Below are 12,385 nucleotides of genomic sequence, written 5' to 3'. Positions count from 1 at the left end.
GGGTCCAAGAAACATTACCTAAGCCACCATGATGAGTCATCCAGGACAGGACCACGCCAAGACCGTGGAACTGTGCCAAGAACTGTGGGACTGCGCAGTCCCAGTAGGAACTGCGCAGTGCGCCGATAGAACTGACAGTTCCAAGGCACGGCAACACAGTTCACGATGAAGGACAAAGGATATATAGAGCCAGAAGGATTTCCTTGTAGACAGTCATTACCTTTGTACTTCAGCGATCAATCTAAGTATCACCCTCACCCTTCACTTGACCTAGTCACTCAATTGATCCGAGTGTGATATCTCGCAAGAGACACGAACGACAACCCCCTCGAGAACACGAGAAGCACGGAGTCAGTATTGCATGAGGTCGCTACCTACCTTATCCAGAACATAAACCCCACCGCGCCGATCAGACGGTTGACCCCGGAGATCGGATCGTGACATTTTGATCGCTCTTGTTCGGGTAAGTACACCCCGAGCAATACTGACAACAGGTACCACAGTTACAGGTCATGAACAACAACCCAGCACACACCCAACAAAGCACCGCCAACCCATCGCAGGACAGAACACCTGTGGGAGCGCGCTGCAAGGAGTGTGCACAACCAGCAGTCTATCTCGGACGTTGCTATCGACACCAGCTCAGGAAGGAAGTAGGAGAGATCTGCCAACTCTGCCATAACCTCCGATATATCAACCACGACGACGTTTGTTCCGGACGGTCCTTTACCCACTGGAACGAGGAAGAGTACCTCCAGAGCGCCAGCAACGCCAGAAAGAGATAAACCATGTCGAACATGTCAACCGACTCCGCAGGACGGGCCGTCACTCCAACCCACGGCCGGACCCTGGAGGACGAACTAGGCGAAGTCAGCCAGCCCGGACTCTCAACTGAGGAAGAACTGGCCAGACTCCAAGAATGGGCCAACGGCGCAATCGAACACACCAAGAAGCAGGACAAGGCCATCCTGGCCCTCAACCGAACCACCGAGGAGTACAAGGGCATGGTCGCCGAGCTCCGGAACCAGGTCCAAGCGCTCCTGGGAGCGGCCAGCATCATCGCGACCCCCAGCGGGGGGAGCGTTCGTTTCAACACCCCCGCCAAGTTCGACGGAACCCCTGGGAAACTCAAGGGATTCCTGGTACAGCTCAAAGCCTATCAACGACAATACATCAACCAGTTCCAAACCGAGCAAGACCGAATCATACACGCTGCCGGTTTCATGGAAGGAAAAGCACTACGATGGTTCGAGCCACACCTCGCCCAAGCACTGGAGAACGACCCAGAAGACATGGAAGGAGAAACGAGGAAGATCTTCGAGTCCTTCGACAACTTTGAGGAGGCCCTGGAATCTCTGTTCCAGGACCCCGACGAGAAGAGACGAGCCGAACGGGAACTCGAGAAGCTCAGGCAGAACAAATCAGCTGCGGAGTATGCCACCGATTTTCGACGCATCATCGCGCAGCTCGACATGACCGAAGAAAGCAAGATCTCGAGCTTCTATCGCGGGCTCAAGGAAGAAGTCAAGGACAAGATGGCGGAATACTTGGAGCCACCAACCAAATTCCTCGAATACTGCGAACTCGCCATCAAACACGACACGCGCCTATACGAGCGACGCGCCGAAAGACACTATGGCAACACCACGAAAATACAGCATCAACCCAGACAGCCGATGCAGAAAACGTTCAAAAGGACCTTTAGGCAGCAGACCACTGCAACGGGCACCCATGCGGGACCCATGGACATCGGGAAGGCGACCCCGAGAGACAACAAGAAGTTGTGCTACAACTGTGGAAAAGAAGGGCACTTTTCAAGGAAGTGTACAGAGCCCAAGAAACCATTCAAACCGGTACCAACCCAAGCAATCAGAGCATGCTATGTGGCAGAAGAAAGCGAACCAAACGAAGGGACGCCGCCACTCAGTGAGGCAACGACACCTGAGACGCCCAGGACGCCCACCATATCGGCAACGACGCCGCAAGACGTTGGGGAAATGGACTCGAGCAACCAGAGTAACAACGCACCCGACGATGACGTAGAGCCATTTGTGTTGGCTTACGCACGCAGCGAAGAATACGACTCCCCAGAGATAATGGAGAGCCAGTACGACGAGCCAGAAAGCAGCGAGCCTAACGACTCCGACAAAGAAAACCAGCCGCCGGGAGACGACGAGATCCCCCGAGGAATCCACGATACGGGATACGAGGTAGAGACCTTCGGCTGGGACAACGCGCCGGCCGCCATGCGAGAGCTAGCGCGGACCAACCGCCGAAGAAACAACGGCGAACACGGTCAGATGTGGGACGCACGGGCAGCCGACCTCTCGGCCCCGGAGGGGACCACCACCGGGATGTTCAGAGATACCGATGCACTCGCCAACTGGCGGAATAGGGTGCATAACGCATGGGTAACGACTGAGGGAACTCATGACCCCCTGGAGTCGAGACCCGGAACCCCGGGAAGCTGCGAAGACACCCAGCTGGACGAGAACTGGGAGAACGAAGAAGGCAGCGACATCGACGGCTACGAAACCGGGATTCGGTTTCAAGGCAAGCCACTCAAGGAAAAAGATGACCCTTTCGACTGGGCCATCGCAGCAAGAAGGTACCAGACACAACTCGCATACCCCGGAGACCACCGGTATATGCTAAGCTGGGAACCAATGCACGCCACCATTCTATGGGTATACTGCTACAACGATGGATGTTATCACCACTTCGGAGACAAAGTACGCCACCAAATATCCCCGCGCCGGCAGGAGGGGACGCCAGTCCCACACCCCCTGCCAGGAAACGTTCTACGGGAGTGGCAGCCAACCTTCGTCGACGGAGCATACGAACTAGCAGACACGTATGAATACCCCAAAGAATGCGTGTTAGGAGGAAGGGGCAGAAAGCGTTGCATCACGAACAACTGCCTCATACACGTACAACGAAAAATCGAAATCCTGCAGCTCGCCGAAACCACGCGGAACCTCAATGAAATCTGCGACGACATTCGGCAGGAGCGGGACTTCGTGGAAGTCTACCAAGGGCTCAAGGATCGAGTCGCGGAACCAGGGACGATCGCGCGGGACTACCTCGACGAGCTCAGCGACCACCTCAACGAAGTCATGGCGTTCATCGATCAGAATGGGCTAGTTCCAGGATTCAGCCGAGCAGAGATCCGCGGAGCCGGGATCATGATCCGCGACGCGGCCGAACGACCTACTGGGCTAAGCGCCTACGATCGACGGAAGACGCTATGGAAAGATATCGAGGAAGCATGGAAGGAGGGGCTACTGGACAGAGGGTACACTGCAACCACCATCCAGGCGGAAAAAGACCGACGGCGGGCGAAGGAGGCTCGTCCCCGCCGATCTTAACCCTTGCGTCCTCCTATCCATACCACGGGAAATGGAGCCCGACAATCAACATCGTCGTCAACGGGATTCCATGCACAGCACTCATCGACAGTGGGTCCAACAGGACCTATGTCAACGCACAATGGGTAAACAAGTGGGAAGTCCCTTACAAAGACAAGGAAAGACCCTACACACTCGTCAACATTGAAGGAGCATATGTGCTCTACGACAACGGATGGATACGGCGGGAAACTCTACCGCTACAAGTCGAGTTCCCCGGACACCAAGAAACCATCACCTTCGACATAGCCAACATTGGACGAAACCAAGTCATCTTGGGAAGTAACTGGCTACGGAGCAGCAACCCCACAATCGTATGGGAAGACAGCATCCAACTCCACTGGCAACCCACGATACACAGCATCCGGGAAGCCATTGTCATGGACGTACTAGAAGGAGTACCCAGCGACTACCATGACTACATCGACGTCTTCGGATTCAAGAACGACCGAGGACTGCCACCACACTCGAAGTGGGACCATGAGATCAACCTCAAGGAAGGCAAGGAGCCTAATTTCATGAGAACCTACAAACTCAACCCCGCAGAAAGCGAGACCCTCAAGCAGTATGTCAAGGACATGCTGAGGAAACAATTTATCCGGCCATCTCAATCACCTGCCGGATTCCCCATCCTATTCGTACCAAAGAAGGACGGGAAAAAGCGACTCTGCGTGGACTACAGGAAACTCAACGAGGACACCATCAAGAACCGTTACCCACTACCCTTGATCTCGACACTCAGGGACCGACTATTCAAAGCCAAAGTCTTCACCAGCCTTGACATGCCGGACGCCTACAACTTCATCCGAATCAAGGAGGGCCACGAGTGGAAAACCGCGTTTCGTTCGGAAGCCGGGCACTACGAGTACCTCGTCATGCCTTTTGGACTCACGAACGCACCCGCAACCTTCCAAACCATGATGAACGAAATCCTCCGAGAATTCATCGACATCTTCGTTGTCGTCTACCTTGACGACATCCTCATTTACTCCGAAAATTACGAAGACCACGTCCAGCACGTACGGAAGGTACTCGACAAGTTCCGGGAACTACAGCTCCTCGTCAACCCCAAGAAGAGCAAGTTCAACCAAGAGAAAATCGACTTCGTCGGATACACCATCACCCCCGGGCAAGTGCATATGCAGACCAGCAAGACCGATGCACTCCGCAACTGGGAGATCCCTACGACAGTCACGGAGGTGCGCAGCTTCCTGGGATTTACCAATTACTACCGAATCTTTGTCGAACACTACAGTGACCACGCAAAACCCCTGAACGACCTTACTAAGAAGGATTACCCGTTCAGATGGACAAAGGAGCAACAGGAGGCGTTCGACAAACTCATCCAGATCATCCTCAGCCACCCTATCCTGTGGATGCCAAACCCGGAACTCCCCTTCGAGGTAGAGTGCGACGCCTCGAAGTACGCAATGGGAGCACAACTGGGCCAACGGGACGAAAAGGGACGGCTGCACCCCGTCGCCTTTCTGTCCAAAACATTCTCCGGACCAGAACTCAACTACACAGTTGGAGAGAAAGAACTACTCGCAATCGTCACCGCGCTTCGAGAATGGAGAGCCTATCTACTAGGGTCCCCGCACCAGATCCAAGTCTGGTCGGACCACCACAACCTAAAGGACTTCACCACCACAAAGGACCTTACCATGAGTGAGAGACTCTCGCGATGGTACGAAAAGCTAGCGCAGTATGACTTTGTCATTCACTACCGCAAAGGGTCCAGTAACGCCAGGGCGGACGCCCTCAGCAGATACCCCAAGCACGAGGGGACAGCAAACAGTAGTCACCCAATCCTGAGACAACACGAGGACGGCACGCTGCGAATCGCCGCAGCACTCAGCGTCGACAACTGGAACCGAGACCTCCAACGACTCGTCGTACACGCAACTCTCAACGACATGGACGAAATCAGACAAACCCACGCGGATGACCCGCGATACGACACCTCCAGGATCGACAAAGGAGTACTCAAATACAGAGGGAAAAGATATGTACCACCCAAGGTCCGGGACGAGCTCATCCGAACCATCCATGAACACCCGCTCAGCGGACATCAGGGGGTATATAAAACAATCCAACGAACGCGCAAGCAGTTCGACTTCCGGGGACTCAAGGAAGCTGTCCAAAAAGTCGTCAACAACTGCGTCATGTGCGCCAAAGCCAAGGCATCACGGCACAAACCGTACGGAGAACTCATGACTATCGCACCACCCGATAGAGCGTGGAAGGCAATCTCCATGGACTTCATCGTCAAGCTACCTAAGTCCAAAGATCCCGCCTACCAAACCGCCTACGACAGCATGCTGGTAGTCACCGACAGACTCACGAAGTACGCACTGTTCGTGCCATGTAGAGAAGCGATGACGACCAAGCAACTCGCTTGGATAGTCAAAAGAGAAGTCATCGCACACCACGGACTCCCAGAAAACCTCGTAACAGACAGAGACAAGCTCTTCACGTCACACTTCTGGAAGGACCTGATGAGGCAGCTAGGGATCAAACACAACATGTCCACGGCGTTTCACCCGCAAACGGACGGGCAAACAGAACGCATGAACCAGAACATCGAAACGTACCTACGCATCTTCATCAACCAAAAACAGAACGACTGGGTCGAACACCTACCCACAGCCCAGATCGCGTACAACACATCGGCGAACCAAGACATGGGAGTAAGCCCATTCTTCGCCAACAAGGGTTACGAACCCACGGAACCCTCAGCCCTTGCGGACTCACAAGTGCCGGAAGCATTCGTCGAAGCACAGAACCTCACGAAACTCCAAGAAAAGCTTCGGGCCATGCTCAAAAACCCCAAAGACAAGCAGAAGGCACAATACGACAAGCACAGGCTGAAGGGACCAGCCTATAAGGAGGGGGATAAAGTCTATTTGCTCCGCAAAAACATCAAAACCAAACGCCCAAGCAACAAACTGGATTTCAAAAAAATCGGACCATTCGCCGTCAAGAAGGTACTGGGACCACTTAATTGTGAACTCTCACTACCAAAGACCATGCGGATACACCCGGTTTTCCACACCTCCCTCCTCGAGCCAGCACCAGCCGACGCTGAGCTCGAAACACAACTTGAGGTCGAACCCGACCAAGAATACGAAGTCGAGAAAATTCTAGACGACCGCGTCAGCAAAGACACCAGGGAGTACCTCATCAAATGGAAGGACTATGACGACTCGGAAAACACTTGGGAACCCAGGGAGAACCTCACGAACTGCAAGGAACTCCTTCGCGAATGGGAAAACCGACCACAGAGCTTCCAAGAACAACCATGGAACTGGACGCGACGGGAGTACCAAGGACAAATGGCAGTCAAAACCGCTACCATCCAAAGAGAATTCACCCCACTCGACCTTTCGGAAGCATACCACTACATCAAGATAAGGAACGAGGGAAACACCCACCAAACTAGCCCCTACTGGTTTCCCCAGGGAGAGCCTGATCCCCTGGACCAGGAACGGGCAGCGTATCCGACGGAACAACATCGGGAGAAGTCGGGAACACAGAACTCCAGTCGATCACGTCAGGGACCCCTAGGGCCAGAAGATCGCCCACCGCCTGGCCCTCCTCACGCTCGACCTCCTCCAACTCGTCCAGTGAGGACAAACCACGGGAAACCAAGTCAAGGCCTTTCGATTTCAGGACGGACCGCTGCTTGCGCAGCCGCGTCAGACGAGCCATCGCTTCGTTCAGCGCTTGATGAGCCGCAGACAGGTCCGCCTCGGCCTCCTTTTCCCGAGCTTTCAGACGATCGTCCTCGGCGATCACACGATTCAAGGTCGGCGCTACCCAAATTCCGTCGCACGGCACGTTGGCGCGCAGACAGCCCACGCATCGCGAGCTTTTCGCGGACGCAGCACGGCATGTCTGACGGAGACGGTGACAACGGGAACACGGCATGATGTCGATGCCAAACTTCTCAGAAGCCAGGGCGAGGGAGGAGCGTTCTTGGACGACTTGTCGCGATTGACGCTTGTTGACGCGACCGGGAGACATGGTTAGCCATGAGGAAGAAAAGGGAGACGCACGACCAGCGGGGATGGTCTCACCTATATGTGGCGCTGAGGACAGCGACTAGGGAGGAGGGGAATGATGTGACGACCCGACCAACAGGTCGCAAGATCGGGCCAGGGACAAGGGCAGGTCATGCACGCGGGTCCAAGAAACATTACCTAAGCCACCATGATGAGTCATCCAGGACAGGACCACGCCAAGACCGTGGAACTGTGCCAAGAACTGTGGGACTGCGCAGTCCCAGTAGGAACTGCGCAGTGCGCCGATAGAACTGACAGTTCCAAGGCACGGCAACACAGTTCACGATGAAGGACAAAGGATATATAGAGCCAGAAGGATTTCCTTGTAGACAGTCATTACCTTTGTACTTCAGCGATCAATCTAAGTATCACCCTCACCCTTCACTTGACCTAGTCACTCAATTGATCCGAGTGTGATATCTCGCAAGAGACACGAACGACAACCCCCTCGAGAACACGAGAAGCACGGAGTCAGTATTGCATGAGGTCGCTACCTACCTTATCCAGAACATAAACCCCACCGCGCCGATCAGACGGTTGACCCCGGAGATCGGATCGTGACATAGATATGGTATAAGTACTATTGGAAACTGGATCACACGGGACGGGAGGAACTTCGCTTGGTTACTACCGGATTACCAAGCTAACGCCTCAGCTGTACGAGGATCTAGAGTTGCTATTAGGACCAGAAGGTACACATTCATATTCCTACATTTCCCATTATAATGTAGCTTTACACATATCCTAGAAGTATTGTTCATATTTCCCCTTTATTAAAGAGGATGCCAGGAGAGTACGAAAATCTTATTCAGCCAAAGGCTGTCTATATATTAATTCAGCCGAAGGCTGTCTCTACGTTAATGCTTTGGTGCAGATAGGTCAAAAAGTTTCTCCAGCTCTGATTGGTCTAGATAGCCGCAAATCATTGAACGATTGGACGCCTGCGGTTTTAAAGTGGGTCCCAGTTTTATAGGGCTCAAAAAGTTTCTCGCGCTTTTATTGGCCCAAATTCGTATGGACCTCGTAAAACGTTGCGCAACTGGTTGGCGGCCTTGTAAACACCGTATTTCGCGATTGTCGTGGCCAGCCCTTCCCTCACGGCCCACCCCCTCTAACCGTGAATATTGCTGCCTGTTGATGCTCCGCATACTGCTACAGGGTCGGACAGCCAGAGCTACTTGAGCGCCTCGTGAGATCAATCGACGTACAGGACGTTGCCAGATCTAGCGCACCGCAGATCGCCCACGAAGACACGTGCTCAAGCAAGCCCTTCATTGCATGCGCTAGCGACCGGCAGAGACGATGCCTCAAGCCACGGGGACTGCGATGCGCGAGGAGGAGCACACGCTGCAGCTGCCTAACAACCGGCAGCTGGTCTACGCTGACAACGGCAACCGGGCCAGCCGTACCGTCGCCCTCTTCTTCTCGGGCTACCTCTCGGTTGGGATGGCGCGCAGCATCCCGGCGCCGCTGCGGGAGCTGGACGTGCACTGGATCAGCCCGACGCTCCCGGGCAACGCCGAGTCGTCGGCCATCCGGGGCGCGCCGTACAACGTCGGCCTGTGCCAGGATATGACGCGGCTGCTCGAGCACCTCCATCCGGGCGGCCTCGACGCGCTGTACGTCGCGGGCGGCTCGTATGGCACGGTCCAGGCCCAGATGCTCTACGGCGCCCCCTACGGGCTCTTCCCCATCGGCCGCAGCATCGCCGGCCTCCTGCTCCTGGCGCCCTTCTCGCCCTTCCGCGCGCACGCCGGCTACAGCCGCAGCATGACCTGGCAGAACTGGATCTCGGTTGGCCCCGTCAGCCAGTGGTTGCCCTTCCGGGCGGTGCCGCGCCTGGTGAGCGTCGCCATCGGGTCTAAGGTCAAGGACGTGGCCACGGCCAAGGCCTTTATGCACGACTTCATCGTCAAGCCAATGGACGCCGAGGAGCGGCGGGAGCTCGACGACTGGCTCGCGCGACAGTGAGAGGATAACGGCGACGACGGCTCCGCCCCGCTGACCCAGGACCGCTGGCTGAAGCGCATGGCCGAGGGCGCGGTGCGCTGCGCCCGCAGCTGGGACGGCTTCCTCGAGGGCAGCGACGTGCTGCACTCGGACTGGGGCTTCGTGCCGGCCGAGCTGGACGCGGACCACCGCCGCCCGCCCGTCCTCATCGTCGCCAGCGACAAGGACGAGTTGTGGGCTGAGCTGCTGGCCATGAGACGGCCGCAGGCGTAAGGCGGCAACGCACCCTTTCTCAGGAGAGCAAAGCCTGCTTAAGACTTCGCCGTCCAAATGACCGCTTTTATTTCTCCTCGCTCTTGTTTCTCCTCGCTCTTGTCCATAAGTTTTTCAGCCGAAGGCTGTCTATACATTAATCCATAAGCTTTTTTTTCCGAATATGAGGTTTTGGTGCAGCCTGCAAATAGGTTTTTCGGTCTCTGATTGGTCCAAACTTTTGTATTGCGAGCCGCAAAACCTTCCGCAACTGGATGATGGCCCTGTAAAAGGGGGACATGCGTTTGGCAGCTGGCGACAGCCTGTGTTTACTTTTGAATTTCGCTTCACAAGGACCTCACATATCAATTTCGTCCACGCAACGCGGTTTGATGTCTTGCAACGTTAAGTAATGACTCCTAAGTCTACTTTTCAAGGCTTCGGGATGACATAATTTGCATTATCTGTGCCCGCTGTGGCGAGGAGAAACCGGCCGGTGACTTCGTCAGCCAAAGGAAATCAGCGGGAAACACCAAGAACTGCCTGGACTGTCGCAATCAGCGCAATTCTCATGTCAGCTCTGTCTACCCATTCCCGTAAGACGTCGAGTGCTAACTAAATGAAGCATTCCAGATCTAGAGGCGCGATCATGGTATTGAGGAGCCTTGGCATTCGTCCATCCTCACCTGAGAGAACTGCCACGAAGAGAACCGACGGAGATGCTGGCCTATCGCCTCCCAACGAGAGGTCCGGGACCCAGCCTGCATCGCCAGAGAAGCCACGGCAACTTCATACGGCTAGGACGTTATTCGGATATTCACTTAGCCAGCCGCGGGTAGTGCTGGGGACGCCAATTCCCCCAACCCAACAAAGCTCGCGGCTCCGGACACTTGCTCCCTCGCCTCCCGTGCAGCCAACGACCCATCCAGTCGCTTCAGATTCTGACCCATCTACTGCCCAAAGCAGCACAGCCGACAAGGATTACTCCTACTTGGCTTCTAGGTTCCACAAGGGCGGAAAGGATTCACAAGATGATTCTTCCAAGGCAGGGGCGAGGACAAAGCAGGTGGCTATACAACGCGACCATCGTTCACGTCGCCGTGCAGGGGAGACCGTCTCCCTGACGCCCTCGACATCTCAACTCGGCGTCTTTGAAGAGGCTGATGAACCTGGAGAAGGTATTCCCGTGGTATGGCTGGTAGTTTGTTCAGGCTGACGGTCTGACCATGTAATGCAGCGAGGAGTCAGGATCGACAACAGCGTGGGGGGTTTCTAGAGGGGGGCGGAATACCCGAGGAGGGAGATGACTGGGGCCAGTTCTCCGAATCGGATATTGACGTCGAGGACTATTTCAACTTACTCCTTTCGCCTGCTCGACCACGTAGGTACCTCGAGCAATTAGGGGTAGAGTGTGACTCCGAGCCAGGGGACGACGATAATTCCGTGGATCAAAGCCCTCTTCGCCGTCGCTTGCGGGAGCCTTCCGCACAGCCGAGGCGTGGTCGCAGGGGTCCTGCGCCTGGTACAGGAGGGCGACCGAGGAAATCTCGAAGGGAAACTCCATCGTTGAGGCCACCACGGCGGTATCGGAGTCCAGTGATAATTCCGCCGGAAGAATCGGCGGTATTTGACGCACAGGATCCGGTGTGCAATGGGGACCTTGACGCTTGCGCCGTGACTAGTCGCGATAAGGTAATCCTCCGCGAGTTCTGGACTATGCTTGACAATGACCAGATGGAATACTGCGGCCGATGCCAGGAGCGTTGGTTCCAGATGAAGATCGATTCTGATGGCATTTGCGCGCGTTGCTACCGAAAGGATGAGGAACGCCGCCCGGACGAGCCGTATTTCTTCTCTGCGGATAACCAGCTAGATTTTGGCCCTGTCCCGAATGAATTACCTCAGCTCACCTACAGAAGAGTGTTTGATTGCCCGTGTTCACGTCCATGTGAACATTATGCTTGTGCGAGGGCAGCAGTACAAGTATCGGGGCCACGTAGTTCACTTTCTCCGCGAGGTCGGCTTGGTGTACAACCAGCTCCCGCTCTTGCCGCAGGAGCTGAACACTGTATTACTGCGTCCTGCCAACACGTCGTCCCACGCAATGCTCAGCCGACAATTCTCCCGCCAGTTCCGCGTGCGCCGCCAGCCGGTCGCCATGTGGCTTAAATACCTCCGCCGCCATCATCCTGGCTATCGATGCATCGTCATTGACGAAGAGCGGCTGAGCCAATTGCCTCAGGACGGCAGTGTCCTGGATGCTATCCCTCGGAGTCAGGTGGAGGCTGCCGATGTTGGACCCGAGGATGATCAGGAAGCAGAGCCAGACCTACAGGACGAGGCTGCAGTGCCGGACCTCTTGGCCAAGGATACGGAGCTCGATGCTCTGCGGGCTGTTCTCGCCGGAGAACCAGAAGCTGATGTAGGGCTTTCCTCGAGCTTCCAGCCGCAAGCGCAACGTGAGCTGCGGCTCCCGGATATACGACACACACCCATCAACGAGTTCAATCGCTCTCATGCCCTGCTCTCCTTGGCGTTTCCTTGCCTCTTTCCCGACGGTAGAGCCGACTTTATCGAGCCTCGATTACGCTCGATTGATTATAAGGATTACGTTGAGCACGAGGCGCAGGCGCTGATCAAGTCGATCACAAGGCATGCAGCGTCTATTCGCGGTACGCGGCCCTTCTGGAACAAAAAGAGGCAGGACCTCGA

The sequence above is a fragment of the Microdochium trichocladiopsis genome (genome assembly GCF_020744255.1).
Source record: "Microdochium trichocladiopsis strain MPI-CAGE-CH-0230 chromosome Unknown B0I36scaffold_9, whole genome shotgun sequence".
NCBI lineage: Eukaryota > Fungi > Ascomycota > Sordariomycetes > Xylariales > Microdochiaceae > Microdochium > Microdochium trichocladiopsis.
Note: the sequence above shows the minus strand (reverse complement) of the source record.